The sequence below is a fragment of the Monodelphis domestica genome, chromosome 1, assembly GCF_027887165.1.
Source record: "Monodelphis domestica isolate mMonDom1 chromosome 1, mMonDom1.pri, whole genome shotgun sequence".
Classification (NCBI taxonomy): Eukaryota; Metazoa; Chordata; class Mammalia; order Didelphimorphia; family Didelphidae; genus Monodelphis; species Monodelphis domestica.
This window is the reverse complement of record NC_077227.1, coordinates 610022537-610035684: the sequence shown is the minus strand read 5'-3', so window position 1 is coordinate 610035684 and position 13148 is coordinate 610022537. Positions and strand designations below refer to the sequence as shown.

The following is a 13148-nucleotide window of genomic DNA, read 5'->3' as shown; positions in this document are numbered from 1 at the left end:
TGAATAAAACTGACTATATATTATTTTGTTTTGCAACTCGATGAAGGGTTAAGTTTTGTGTTTTTGTTTATGTAAAAATAGCAGCTTAAACTTCAGTACACCTTTGAAAATATTTGCACCAAAGCCAGGTATTGTTTTGCAGCTGTTGTTTTCTCATTTTAAGACTCAATTGACATCTCAGTGAACCACAAATTAGCGTGTACAGCTGCTCGCAGTAGGGCTACTTAGAGACCAGACAATGGAAGTTGTCAGGAGAAGGGCACATATAGAACATAAAGTCTTGAAAAAAATAAAAAGGTACATTTTTCTTGAGACTGCTGAGATATAAACTAGTCATAACCAGATACTCATTTTTGTATTCCTTTTTTTAAGGCTTTCCTATTAGAGTGTACTTTTATTTGCCTTTTGCTTTCAAACTGAATACATTTAATTGCCTACTTTTCCTAAAGGACACAATTTATCTTTTTTTATATGTGTTAACCAAAATACTTCCAGTTCTTTTGTTGTTTCCCTGTTTTTTCATCAGTATGAACAACTAATCAAACAGTAATAATCAGGTTACTGTTGAGATATCAGTAGGTGAAAATGTAAAAAGCCAAAATATTCCCTTGCTTTAGCTTAAATACTTAAAGAGAATTTATAGTAAATTCAGTAATATATTATATATATATATATATATAATGCCTTTTTGGGCTAAGTAGCCTTTCTAATACTGTGATACTTTGTATTTCTATTAACCTATAAAGTTATTTTAAAACAAACTTTTGTGCTGTTCCATTTTAAATACTCTGTGTTTTTAAAAAATCATTCTGAAATATATTTTCCAAATTAAAAGTTTTATTTCAGTTTCCATGAAAATATTCAGATTTTTTCAAATAAAAATAAGGAAATCAAGTAATTTTATTTAAGTTCTATTCTTTGTAAAAAAACTTAACAATTGTATTGTTCAAATTAATACCCCAAATTTTTGCATTTTTATTCATATTAATTGTAAAAGTGTTCTTTCTGCAGAAATAAGCTTTCATATTCTGCAATGGGGAATTAAAAAAAAAGAACAGCTTTTATTCATGATGATCTTGTAAATTAAAATTGAGGACCTTTCCGAGAGATGAAGAAACAGTAAATTAAATACCATGTCAATTTTCCCATTGAAATAATCATGTGATTCTTAATTTGTAAAGGTTTTTAAAGTTTTTTCATTGAATTTATATACATTGGGCAGATTAACTCTTAAACTTGGTCTTCAAATTTGCATTTCAGCAAATTTTCAAATCTGCTTCCAAAGCAACTGAATTTTAGAAAACAGTTTTTTGCAACTTTAGTTTTATGTCCTAGGTTGCAAAGACCTCCATTTCCCACAACTAAAATCATATTTTGTTATCTTTCCTTTAAATTAGGGAGAATATATATATATATATATATTCTTTATTGTTATTGAATAATATTTATTCCAAACAAACAACACATATTTTATAACACTTTTAAACAAAAACATTGTTTGTTAAGAATAATTAGTTCTGAGGGTGTGACATTAATTCTACATGGAAGACATCTGGAAATTCAGTATTTAGGTTCTTGATTTTGTTTTTAAAGAAAGAAACATGCAGTATTATACCAGAGAGCTCAGTTTGTTGCTTATTTGTGGTTGGGACACACTGATGTTTCTTTGAGGCTTACATTTAAGGATTCCACTTATTGCAGTCACTTCTTGTGCTTTATTGCTTTTACAAGTGGTCTCGAAATCCAGTACTTGAGAATAAACATAACAGTGCAGGACTGCTGTAGTACTTTTAAAAATTCTTCTTTGCTCTATTTTGTCAGTGAGCTGATGAGTGACCTCAAAAAAGACCCTGCTGGACCTAAATAAAAAATGGCTTCCTCTGATGTCCTAGAGACAATAATTATGATGTGCCAGTTAAGCCCAAACTACAGCTGAGGGATTTTACTTTAAAGCAGAGGCTTGGACGCAAAAATGCATTTATAGCTCTTTGTCTGGCACCTCATTATGTGTGGGCCTGATTCATTAAGTAATTGGTTTGCAGTTGTTTACATGAGTATTAAGGCTTTCTATTCAGCAGCCTTTGAGAGATACATTGTGCAAATGTTGCATGTTATGAATGCGGAATGAGGGGCAGAGGACCAGTCCTATTGGCTAAACACTGCACTCTGTTGAAAACCAAGAGAAAGAGATTGGGTGCTGCTTTGCATAGCAATGACTTTCTTAATAAGCTTTACAGATTAATACACACACGCTATAAAAGATGCAAAGAGATACTCTTAGCACATTTATACATGCTCATTTCATTATTATGGAAGTGGAGATGGGAAGAATTGAGTTCTTTCATAGTCAGTTTTTCGGTGCAATGTCTTCAGTGCATGAGACTTAATAGAATCCGATGTTTATTGTATTATAAATCATGGGGAAGTAGGCAGATCTGCAACAGTTTATTATTAAAGATTCTTTCAATGTAAATCTTTTTCTACCATTGTATTTCCTACAGCAAAATCATTTTGTGGTTGAGTGGGGATGAAAGGCATAATGTACGAAGGAGTGAGTCTTAATAGGAAGCTGCTCTCTGAGTAAAGACCACTTGTTCTCTTTTGTTCAGAGGTGCATGCCAGAGCTTCCTCTTCTCTAACAAACATTGTCTTGTTTTACCTTCACCAGAAAATTATTTTTACTCTCTTGGATTCATTTACTCAACTGAGAACATATTTTAACAATCTGACACGTAACTTAAGTTTAATGGTTGGATAGAGATAACATTTTACCAAAAGAAAAGAATGCACTAATGTAATATAATTGCTTGGGGAAAAGGTATCATAAGTCACAACTGAATCTCCCTGGAAGAGCAAGCAGGATGCTATGTGTGTGGCATTTTATAGTCTTGTAGCAACAGAAACAGCCAGTGGAGGTCACTAGCATTCTAGCTAATGTTGCACAGTATTTCAATTCTTTCTTTTTCGTTCGATTGACTATCATTTCTCTGGATTATGTGAACATGGCAGAGGACCAATAAGCCAGCATAATTAAACAGAATTTTATAGATATTTTATGTCTATTTAAAATATATGTATACATGTGCTCATCTTTTTGTTTGGCTCAAGTCACTATACTCTGTAAATTCTATCAGAACAACTGCTTTCTATGTGAAAACATAAATTCTATCTCTTGCATGCATAAATGAATAAATCACACCTATCTCCTTAATTAAATTAGGTCAGTAAGAGAGTTAACAAGAATACCTTCAAAAGGGGACAGTGTATCTTAGTGTAAAGTACCTGGTTAGCCATCAGGGGGCACTCAGACTTTGTAAAATTAGAACTGCTTCATGGTTTTGGTTACTTAAAACTAGAAAATAATTTCCTAAGATTTGTTAACACATTGAGATTTTCACCTTCTTTTTTGCCCCTTTTTGTAATGCTAACTATAAGTGCTATTTATTTTTCTAAATATTTTCTAGGTGACTACTAGAGTCAAATAATAGATAAAATCAATAAAATAATGAATTGGCATTTATCAAGTATATTTTATGTGTCAAACATATGGCACTTATTTTAAGACTCATAAAACTGTTTTGGATCTTACTTTTGCCCACATCAAGGTACATTATCCAACTTTAAGAATCATTCTAAGAAGTCCTATCCAATATAAGTCTTGGTTAGATGTATGATAACATAGTTATAAGAGCTTACTTCCTCCATGCCCCCAGACTACTCATAGGCCTGCAGAGTATCAGGACATAGACTTATCTTCATTGGTTTTCTTTCTAACCCCTTTTCCCCATCTAAATTCTCAAACATACTTCTCTTTTGATTTTAGTTGTTGGCTGTATTAGGTGAGTTGAGGGAAGCTACATTTCACAGAAAAAAAAAAGATTGATGAAATTTAGTAGGGGATTCACTGCTGTAGACTATTCTAGGTATGGAAAAGAATTCAGAGTTAAGAGTCAGTAAGCATTAATTTATCACCTACAATGTTATAGACTCATGCTAGATGCTGGGGATACAAAGAAAGGCAGAAGACAATCCCTGCCCTTCTGGAGCTCACAATTTTATGAGAGAGACCTCATATAAAAAGAAACTAAAAAACCAGAGGTTAGGGTTGGGGGGGATAGAGGTTTCCTGTTGTATAGCTGGGATAGGAAACAATCCAAGGAGATGTGAGTTTCCAAGTTGATTTCATCTTGCAGAATGAGTTTCTGGAGATGATGAAGTGCAGTAAAGTAGCTGGGTGCAAAATGCTGAGGAAAATTCACTGGGTGCCATCCTTAAATGGAGGAAGATCAAGGAGAAGCTCCCAGATGTCCACCTCCCACATCTCTAGCCAGGGACAGGGGGTGCTGAGGAGGTGTGAGTTTCCCATTTGATTTCATCTTCTTAAATGATTAGTGTAGAAATAATGATATTCTCTTTATATATCTACTCCATTCCAAAATTTGCCACTTTTTACTTCTTTCTTTTTTAGCACCTATAGCCTCACTTCTATTTACCTCTCACAGTACTTGACTCATAGTAAGTGCTTAACTAATTCCTGGAGAATTCCAAGTATATCCCATCTTTCCAAGGTGTCTTCTTTTTTTTTTTTAATTTTGAAAGTACCACCCTACTCCTTAGGCCAAACAGTACACTCCAGGATAGTGTTTCCAAGAAAGTCTAGTACCTCTGGTATAAGGGCTGACTAGCCCTTATCAGAGCTGCTTTCTTCCTTTTGGTGTTCACCTGCCACCCAGCTCTTACCTGTAGCTTCAAGGAGTTGTATATAGCATGTGTAGTGCCTACGCCTCTGTAAATCATCTTAGCAGAAGGGCTAAACCAGGTTGAAGATAATCAACAGATCTCAAACCTATTGGGCATATGAAGACTTTTCCCCCAGTGGATAGGATGTACGAGAGCAATATTTTTGCAACAGTCATGAAAGCTGTTAAAGGAAGTGCTGTGGAAAACTTAGAGCTTATTTAGATGCTAAAGAAGCCACGGTTATTCAATACATTTCAAGCCATCACCAGTCATCTTGAGTTTTGTCTTGCTACTAGACTTCCATGGCTCTAGAAGAGAGGAGGAGACTGACCACTGCAAAACTCTATCTCACTTAAATACAATTTATGTACAAGTCAAAAAAAAATCACCAGTAATGTCATTTTGATCCTCTTTGAATATGAAGGACAAAAACCAACTCATCAAATAACTTCCAACATTTTTTACCAGTTCCAAAATCACAACTCACTGCTTTACAACTTCTCACCAGACTACTAAAACTAACACAAATCTCATGTTATCACCTCTGAGGTTTTATTCATCCTTCAGATTTCAGAATATTCTTTGTTAGTTTATCTACTTATGTGTTAAGCTTACATTGAAGGGTTTTTCTCTTAATGTCTTTGGTGTTTGAGTCTTTTTCTTGATTCCTGTCATCATTCAATCCTTATTCCTTCCCTTCTTGAAAAGTGGTCATACCCTCAAGTTTAGCCTATAAAGGTGCTTCAACTTCCTTATACTGGGGAAATGGGAGATTGGTGCCATGATCTCATGCCCTGAGTAACTTCTGTGGAGACAAGATAGTTCCCATCTCTGTTGGATGCAATGTAGACACTGGTCCTGGAACATATTCAGTCCACCCAGTTCCTCCTTGCTTTCTTCTTTTCAGTCCTATGACTGGGTTGAATCAACATTGACCACAGAGTTCCCTGAGTTGAGTAACCTTGGAGGGACCAGGACTTTTTCAGCTAGTTTTCCAGTCTCCTTAAGTCAGGCTTGCTATAGCTGCCTGTGCTAGCATGTTTTCAGCCCAAACTGTTTCTTGCATCTGTTTTCCTTATTTTCTTAATACACCTGGACAGAATTAGCTCATGATCCTGAGTCCCTTGACCTTAAGATCAGGCCCCAAGCACAAGTCTACATGTTTTCTTCTACTCATTGCACTAGGCCAATGATGGTGAACCTTTTAGAGACTGAGTGCTCTCATGCCATAGGTGAGCCACCCTCTTACCCAGACAGGGGAGAGAGAAAGCACTCCCATTGGGCTGCTGGGCAGAGAGGCAGGTGAGGGGAGAAATGTCCTCGGGTACACATGGAGAGGGGGGAGGGGAACAACCCCCTCTGGTATAAGTGCCACAGGTTTGCCAACAGGGCCCTAGGCAAATGGAAGTCATGGAGCTCTGTGTGTGTGTGTGTGTGTGTGTGTGTGTGTGTGTGTAGGAGATACAAAGGTATTAGTGGACAGATTCTCTAGTCTAAATTTCTCCAGTATAAATTGATATGATTTTGACCACTGGAGTTGGGGGCTGAGTTTTGTTCCCTTCTCTTGAGGATTTAGTTATAATTATTCTTAGCTGGTACTGAATTTCTTTGTTTTGGTATTGAAAAGTTAAAGGGGGTTGCAGAAAGCAACTAATACACCATGTTGCTATCCAAATGATCACTCTTGCCTCTACTTGCTCTCTAAACTAGAGGTGTCAAACACAAACAAACGAGTGTAGCCCAAGAAATTAAAATATAATTGGGGATATTTGACAAAATAAATAAAAACATAGTTAAACATAGATAATAGCATATTTTTAAATTAAGTCAATATGTGACCCAGAGGGAATCTCATATATGATTTAGTTGCTGTCATTTCCATTGCAGTTTGATACCACTGGTCTAAATTATGAATTGACAATGTGACAATGTAGGGCACAGATGCCAACAATAAAATAGTGAAATAGCTTTGAATGATATGGCCAGAGCCTGCCCTAGACAAATTTGTTCAGTAAACAAGTTATACCTTTGTTTTCTTATTTTTTCTCACAACCCATCCTCTGAATTGAAAGGAAAGTACCTTCAGGTACCTAGTCTATGTCTTCTTGCAGTCATCTGGAAGTCAACTCAGGTATTAACTGATAATTAAGTTGTTAGTGATAATAGCTTATGGTATGACCCTTCTTCCAAAGGCATTTCATTTTTAAAAGTAGTCACTTGAAGGCTGATCTTGAGGACCTCTCATTCCTAAAGTTTTTAGCAGCAAAGATTTGTAGAATGAAGCATGAAAAGCTTCCCATGGGATGTCCCCTATCAGATTTCTACTGGTTTATTCCACTAACTGTATCATCAGCTTTTTTTTTAAGTGGGGGATGTGAGAGAGGAGGTAAGATAACCCACAGATGACTATTTCCTCTCCTCATTAAGGAGAAACAGTCTGATGCAGACATGCACAAGTCAGCCTACTCATGTCTATAAATGAAGACTTCACTTGACACCTATCAACAATCTGTGACTCCTAACATGGATTTTGCCCTCTGTACCTCAAAGGCACATTTATTTAGTGCTTTCTTTGTCTAGTCATACCATTCCTAACTCTAATCCTTTTATCTTACTCTCTACTCAGAACATAAACCAAACATTTTTGTTCTTTTTCAAGCAACTTCTTGACTAAATAGAAATCACAAAATTCCCTCATATGTAATCCTATTTAGATATTCAACTCCCGTTACTCAGATCTTTTTTGTTGTTCAGTCGTTTCAGTCTTGTCGGCTTTGTGACCCCATTTCGTTAGTTCAAATCCAACCTCAGACATGTACTAGCTGTGTGACTGGATAAGTCACTTAACCTTGTTTGCCTCAGTTTCTCATCTGTAAAATGAGCTGGAGAAGGAAATGGCAAACCACTCTAGTATATATGTCTTCTTGATTCCAAGCCCAATGCTCTATCCGCTGGCCACTGAGCTACCCCAACTTGACTCTCTTGGCCTTTTTTGTTCATGTCAGTGCTTTTATTCACATGATCAAGTTTTACAGGGGAAAATACAATTTCTTTCTGATTTCAACTACATTTGGCAGAATGACATCTTAAGTTCTTAAAGCATCTTTTGTTACTCAAAGATGCTTAGAAATGGATCAGATATTAGTGTCCATCTAGTCCATTTCATACCTGAACAAGAATCCCTGCTACAGCGTACCCAACAAGTGATTGTCCAGTGCTTGTTCAATAAACTCTTATAAAGGGAAACATGCTACCCCCTGAGGCTGCCCTCTTTGAAATGCTCTGTTGTTGAGAAATCTTACATTAAGCTCAAACTTACCTCTTTGCTCTGCTTGCCAGTTCTCAGTCATGCTATCTGGGCCAAAGCAGAATAAATCTAATCTCTGTTCCACATGACATCCCTTTACATACTTCAATACTTTAGCTTTCATTTCCTCCTTTGAGTCTTCTCCAGAATAACATCCCCAGTTCCATCAATGTAGCCTCCTGATCTTAAGGTTCTTTACTGTCTTGGTTGCCCTCTGAGTGGTCTCTAAGTTCTTAGGGTCTTTAAAATATTGTGCCAGAAACTAAACGCAGTATTCCAGGTATGATCTGCTCAAATAATGGATCTCATCTTTAGCTCTCTGAATATGTTGCCTTTCTTTGGATCCTTAATGCTTAGAAGGATGCCTGACACATAGTAGACACTTGTACTTGATGACTTAGTGGTTGATTATTTGGCCTTTTTTTGCCTCTACTTATTGCCTATCCAAAGAATGAAAACATTTTTCCATGGATATTTCCCACTAGAAAGATTATATTGCCTTTTTGAAAAATTATAAAGTTATATTCATGCATGTTTCATGATTTCTAAACTAATAAAGTTCAATGCTTTAATTACTAATAGTTTTCCATCTCAGTATAGTTAACAAGGAGGTATTCCTGGCCATAAAAGTTAAGGAAAGTAATTGTTATTTCACTAACCAATATAAAGTGGTCATTTGCCATGCATTACTTATGCCATTTTTCTAAAGATAATGTCCTACAGTGTTTATTAAGACAAAGTAATAATTACAAAGTTTAAACTTTAGGGTGACAAGAACTTTATTCCCATTATCTTATTTAACTATTAGTTAAGTAGTATAAATATTCTTTTCTCCATTTTATAAAGAGAGTTGTAGTCCAAGTTCAACTCAGCTAAATTACTGGGCGAGTTCTTCCCGTTTCAAGTTCAAGTCTACCCTTCTAGTATACTTACCTAATATTGTAAGATTATATCAACTTGGACTATTCATGGTTGAACAGAATGAGAATAAACTTTGCCAAGTCTTTCATCAAGCAGGGGAAAATGACTTTTGTTCATTTGCCAAATAAGCATAAATACTAAGTAAAAATATATCATGATTATATCAAGCATGGAATAGCATCATTCACTTAATTATTTACTTTTGGATTTAGGCTATATCATGTTTGGGTTTGGGGTTTTTTTTTGCCCCAAAATGATCAATTTTGAAGAGATTCTCACTTTTATTCTAGATATGTAAGTATATTATATATACATATGTGTGCATGTATATATATGTATGTATATGTTATCTCAGTGTCAAATAGTTACCTGTGAAACTAGCTTAGGGAAGAAACATGATTGCTATAGTGTAATTATGTTTCAACAATGCTTTCCAAGATAGATACATTGCTTTCAAGCTTCATAAAAGATTAGCCAGTCTGATTCTAGGCATATTTTATAGTGTAGTCACCACATCCCTTGACCTAAAACCTTCTTTTATTCACTCAGTATGTTCACGTTTTTTTTCTTTTTTAAAGAAAAATTTACTTCAATGATTGAATAAGTTTGCAATTTCTATCACTCAAAGGAAAGCTTTCTGATTCTGTTGCTTCCTCATTCCTTCAATAAAACAGTCCCAAACTTTCTTCTGTTAGTGAAACCCTTCACTTTGAGCCAAACTTCAGCTGATTGCTAAAGTAAAAATGACTTTTTGATATGCTTTCTGCCAGTGTTAACCAAATAACATAAGAGGAAGGAGAGGGGGTGGGGGTGATGACAGGCAGGCAGAAAGGAGTAGGGGATGCAGGCAAGACCTGTGGAACAGGAGAGCACCTTTGACCTACATACTACAGCCACCACCAGCATTCTGAGTGAAATGCAAAAGGGAGTTCTCTAAGAATCACAGTTGTTTTCCTCCCCAAACAACCTCTTACATGGGACTAATGGAAGAGAAGGGTGAAGATTATAGAACAAAATGTGGTAGGTCACCCTCAGTCTGTATGGAATTGAAGAAGATAGAGAACATTCTTATTCTCTTTTGGGAATTCCACTACAGAGAAAAAATGCAAACAAGACTATCCAAGAGGAATCCTTCCCTCTAGGTTCTCTCCCCAGCTTGCTCAAGGGACCCAATATTGCAGTTACTATGTTTTGTTTTGTTTTTAACCAAGAATTAGGTTATGCAGTCTAATGAATTTAATTGTTTTTCTGATTAGAATATGAGGAAGAATAATTTAAATTAGAACTACCCTTGAAAATCCTATAAATTTTGTCATTGTGGACATGGGATAAATGGGGAGCAAATAAAGAGAAAGGAATGCAGAACAAATACATAGAGAAAAGGGTGAAGGAGATGGAGCCTGAGTGGAAAGGCTAGGTTCATGGGGATGAGGAGAAAGTACAGGAACATTATTGGGATAAGGGGGAGGGGGAAGGGAGGGATGGAAGTCATTGAAAAACTCAGACATCATATCCAACTTCACTTTCTGATTTTTGTCCCTGAGGGTTCAAGAGTACCAATAAGGCCAGGAAGAGAAGTTCTGGCTCCTTCTTATTTTCAAACTTCTGGGATTGCAGGGCAAATTTCAAGGCTTGTTAGAGACTTAGGAACTGGACCTGGAAGTAGGCAGGCCAGTGCCTTCTGGAACCCAGATCCCCACTTAGCCCTAGAGCTGCGTCTACACTCAGCAACAGGAGGCCTACAAAATCGGCAGTGCATATCTGCATGCCCTGGGTACTGACTTGCCCAATGTCACACGTTTTCTTACTTGAAAAAGTCTTGAATTGCTTCAGAGTCCATTGGAAATAGTTTGAAAAATGCTGTGTCTTAAGTGGGTTGGTTGTATTTGGGGAAAAAAGGTGCATGTCCTATTATGGAATATCTTCCTATTAACTTCCAAATTGATTTCAGAAATGTTTCCCTAAAAAATAATGTTGATTCTAGCATGAATTTTGAATCCCTTTTATGACTGACTTGGTAGCCAAGATGAAGGGGTAGAAAGAGCTGGAGACTTCCGGTCAAGATGGCGGCTTAGAGAAAGCTAAAGTTCAGATCTCCGGAAAACCCTTCCCGACCAATCTCAAACTATAAGCTCCTAAGGCGCCGAAATTCAAAACGATCAACAGCATAAACCCTGGGAATCCTCCTCCCGGACCTGGACCTGGATCAAAAGGTACGGCCCCCCTCAAAAGCCAGAACCCGAGATCACTCGGACCTAAGGGGTAGGAGCGCAGAGTCCAAGGCTCCAGAAGCCTCGACCGCTCCCCCCTCAGAGAGCAGGGTCGTCTGAAACAACAGCAACCCTCAGGGCGGGCAAGACAGCCTCACCAGCTGGATCCTGCTATCCAAGTCTCAATGAAAGTCACTGCTCTCGGCACTCCGGGAAGCTGTAGCCCCTTCTCCCACAGAGAGCAGGGTTCTCTGAAACAACAGCAACCCTCAGGGCCGACAAGACAGCCTCACCAGCTGGATCCTGTTATCCAAGTCTCAGTGAAAGTCACTGCCCTCGGAGCTCCGGGAAGCCGCGGCCCCTTTCCCCACAGTTAGCAGGGTCCTCTGAAACAACAGCAACCCTCAGGGCCGACAAAACAGCCTCACGGCCAGCTATTCTGAAGGCAACTTCCGGAAAGCAACCCGACCCAGTCCAGTCGAGGGGGCACCTTAGCAGCAGGGAAACAGAGCCGGAGGAGAGTGTGGCCCCCTGGTCCGACCCTTCCATTCCAGTTCCAGTGAAAGTCATTGCCTTAAGGCATACTCAGTTTAACCCAGGGAAAGCTCATAGAATGGACAATCTGCCCAGGACTAAAGCCTCTGAACACCAGACAGAGATAAGAAAAGCTAATCCTCCACATTCAGAGATGGCAAACTCCACAGAAGCACAGAAGCCCCAAAATACCAAGAAAAATAAGAAGAAAGGGGCGACTTTGGACACATTCTATGGAGCCAAAATACAAAATACAGAGGAGATAGAATACGATACACAAGAAAATGCTCCAAAACCTTCCAAAGGAAATGGAAACTCTCCACAAACCCATGAAGAATTTGAATCAGAAATGACCAAAAAGATGGAAGCCTTCTGGGAGGAAAAGTGGGAAATAATGCAAAAGAAATTCACGCATCTACAAAACCGGTGTGACCAAACTGAAAAGGAAAACCAGGCTTTAAAGGCCAGAATCAGGCAACTGGAAGACAACAATCGTGTAAAAGAGCAAGAATTAATAAAGCAAAGCCAAAATACCAAGAAATTAGAAGAGAACATAAAATATCTCACCGACAAGGTGACAGATCTGGAAAATAGAGGGAGAAGAGATAATTTAAGAATAATTGAACTTCCAGAAAAGTCAGAAATAAACACCAAACTTGACATCATGATACAAGATATAATCAAAGAAAATTGCCCAGAGATTCTAGAACAAGGGGGTAATACAGCCACTGACAGAGCTCACAGAACACCTTCTACACTAACCCCCCAAAAGACAACTCCTAGGAATGTAATTGCCAAATTCCAAAGCTCTCAAACAAAAGAAAAAATCCTACAGGAAGCCAGAAAAAGACAATTTAGATATAAAGGAATGCCAATCAGGGTCACACAAGACCTTGCAAGTTCTACTCTGAATGATCGTAAGGCATGGAACATGATCTTCAGAAAGGCAAGAGAACTGGGTCTTCAACCAAGAATCAGCTACCCAGCAAAACTGACTATATACTTCCAAGGGAAAGTATGGGCATTCAACAAAATAGAAGACTTCCAACTTTTTGCAAAGAAAAGACCAGAGCTCTGTGGAAAGTTTGATACCGAAAAACAAAGAGCAAGGAATACCTGAAAAGATAAATATTAAGGAAAGGGGAAAGGAGAAAAATGTTTTCTTCTTCTTTTACTCAAACTCTCTTCTATAAGGACTACATTTCTATCAATCTATGTATACTAACATGTGGGGGAAATGTAATGTATAAATAGGGGGTAAAGAAAGACCAAATAGAATAATCTTTCTCAAACAAAGATTCACATGGGAAGGGGAGGGGAAGAAAACTCCTATAAGAAGGAGAGGAAGAGAGGGTTTTTTACTTAAACCTTAATCTCAGGGAAATCAACTCTGAGAGGGAAAAACATCCAGATCCATTGGGATGTTGAATTCTATC

At 37.5% G+C, this 13148-nt stretch overlaps 1 protein-coding gene across 6 annotated transcripts in view; it reads left to right on the top strand.

The window, feature by feature from the left end:
- Positions 1-13148, top strand: part of KIZ (kizuna centrosomal protein) — a 175322-nt gene that overhangs the window by 152947 nt on the left and 9227 nt on the right. The gene's annotated exons all lie outside the window — the stretch shown is intronic.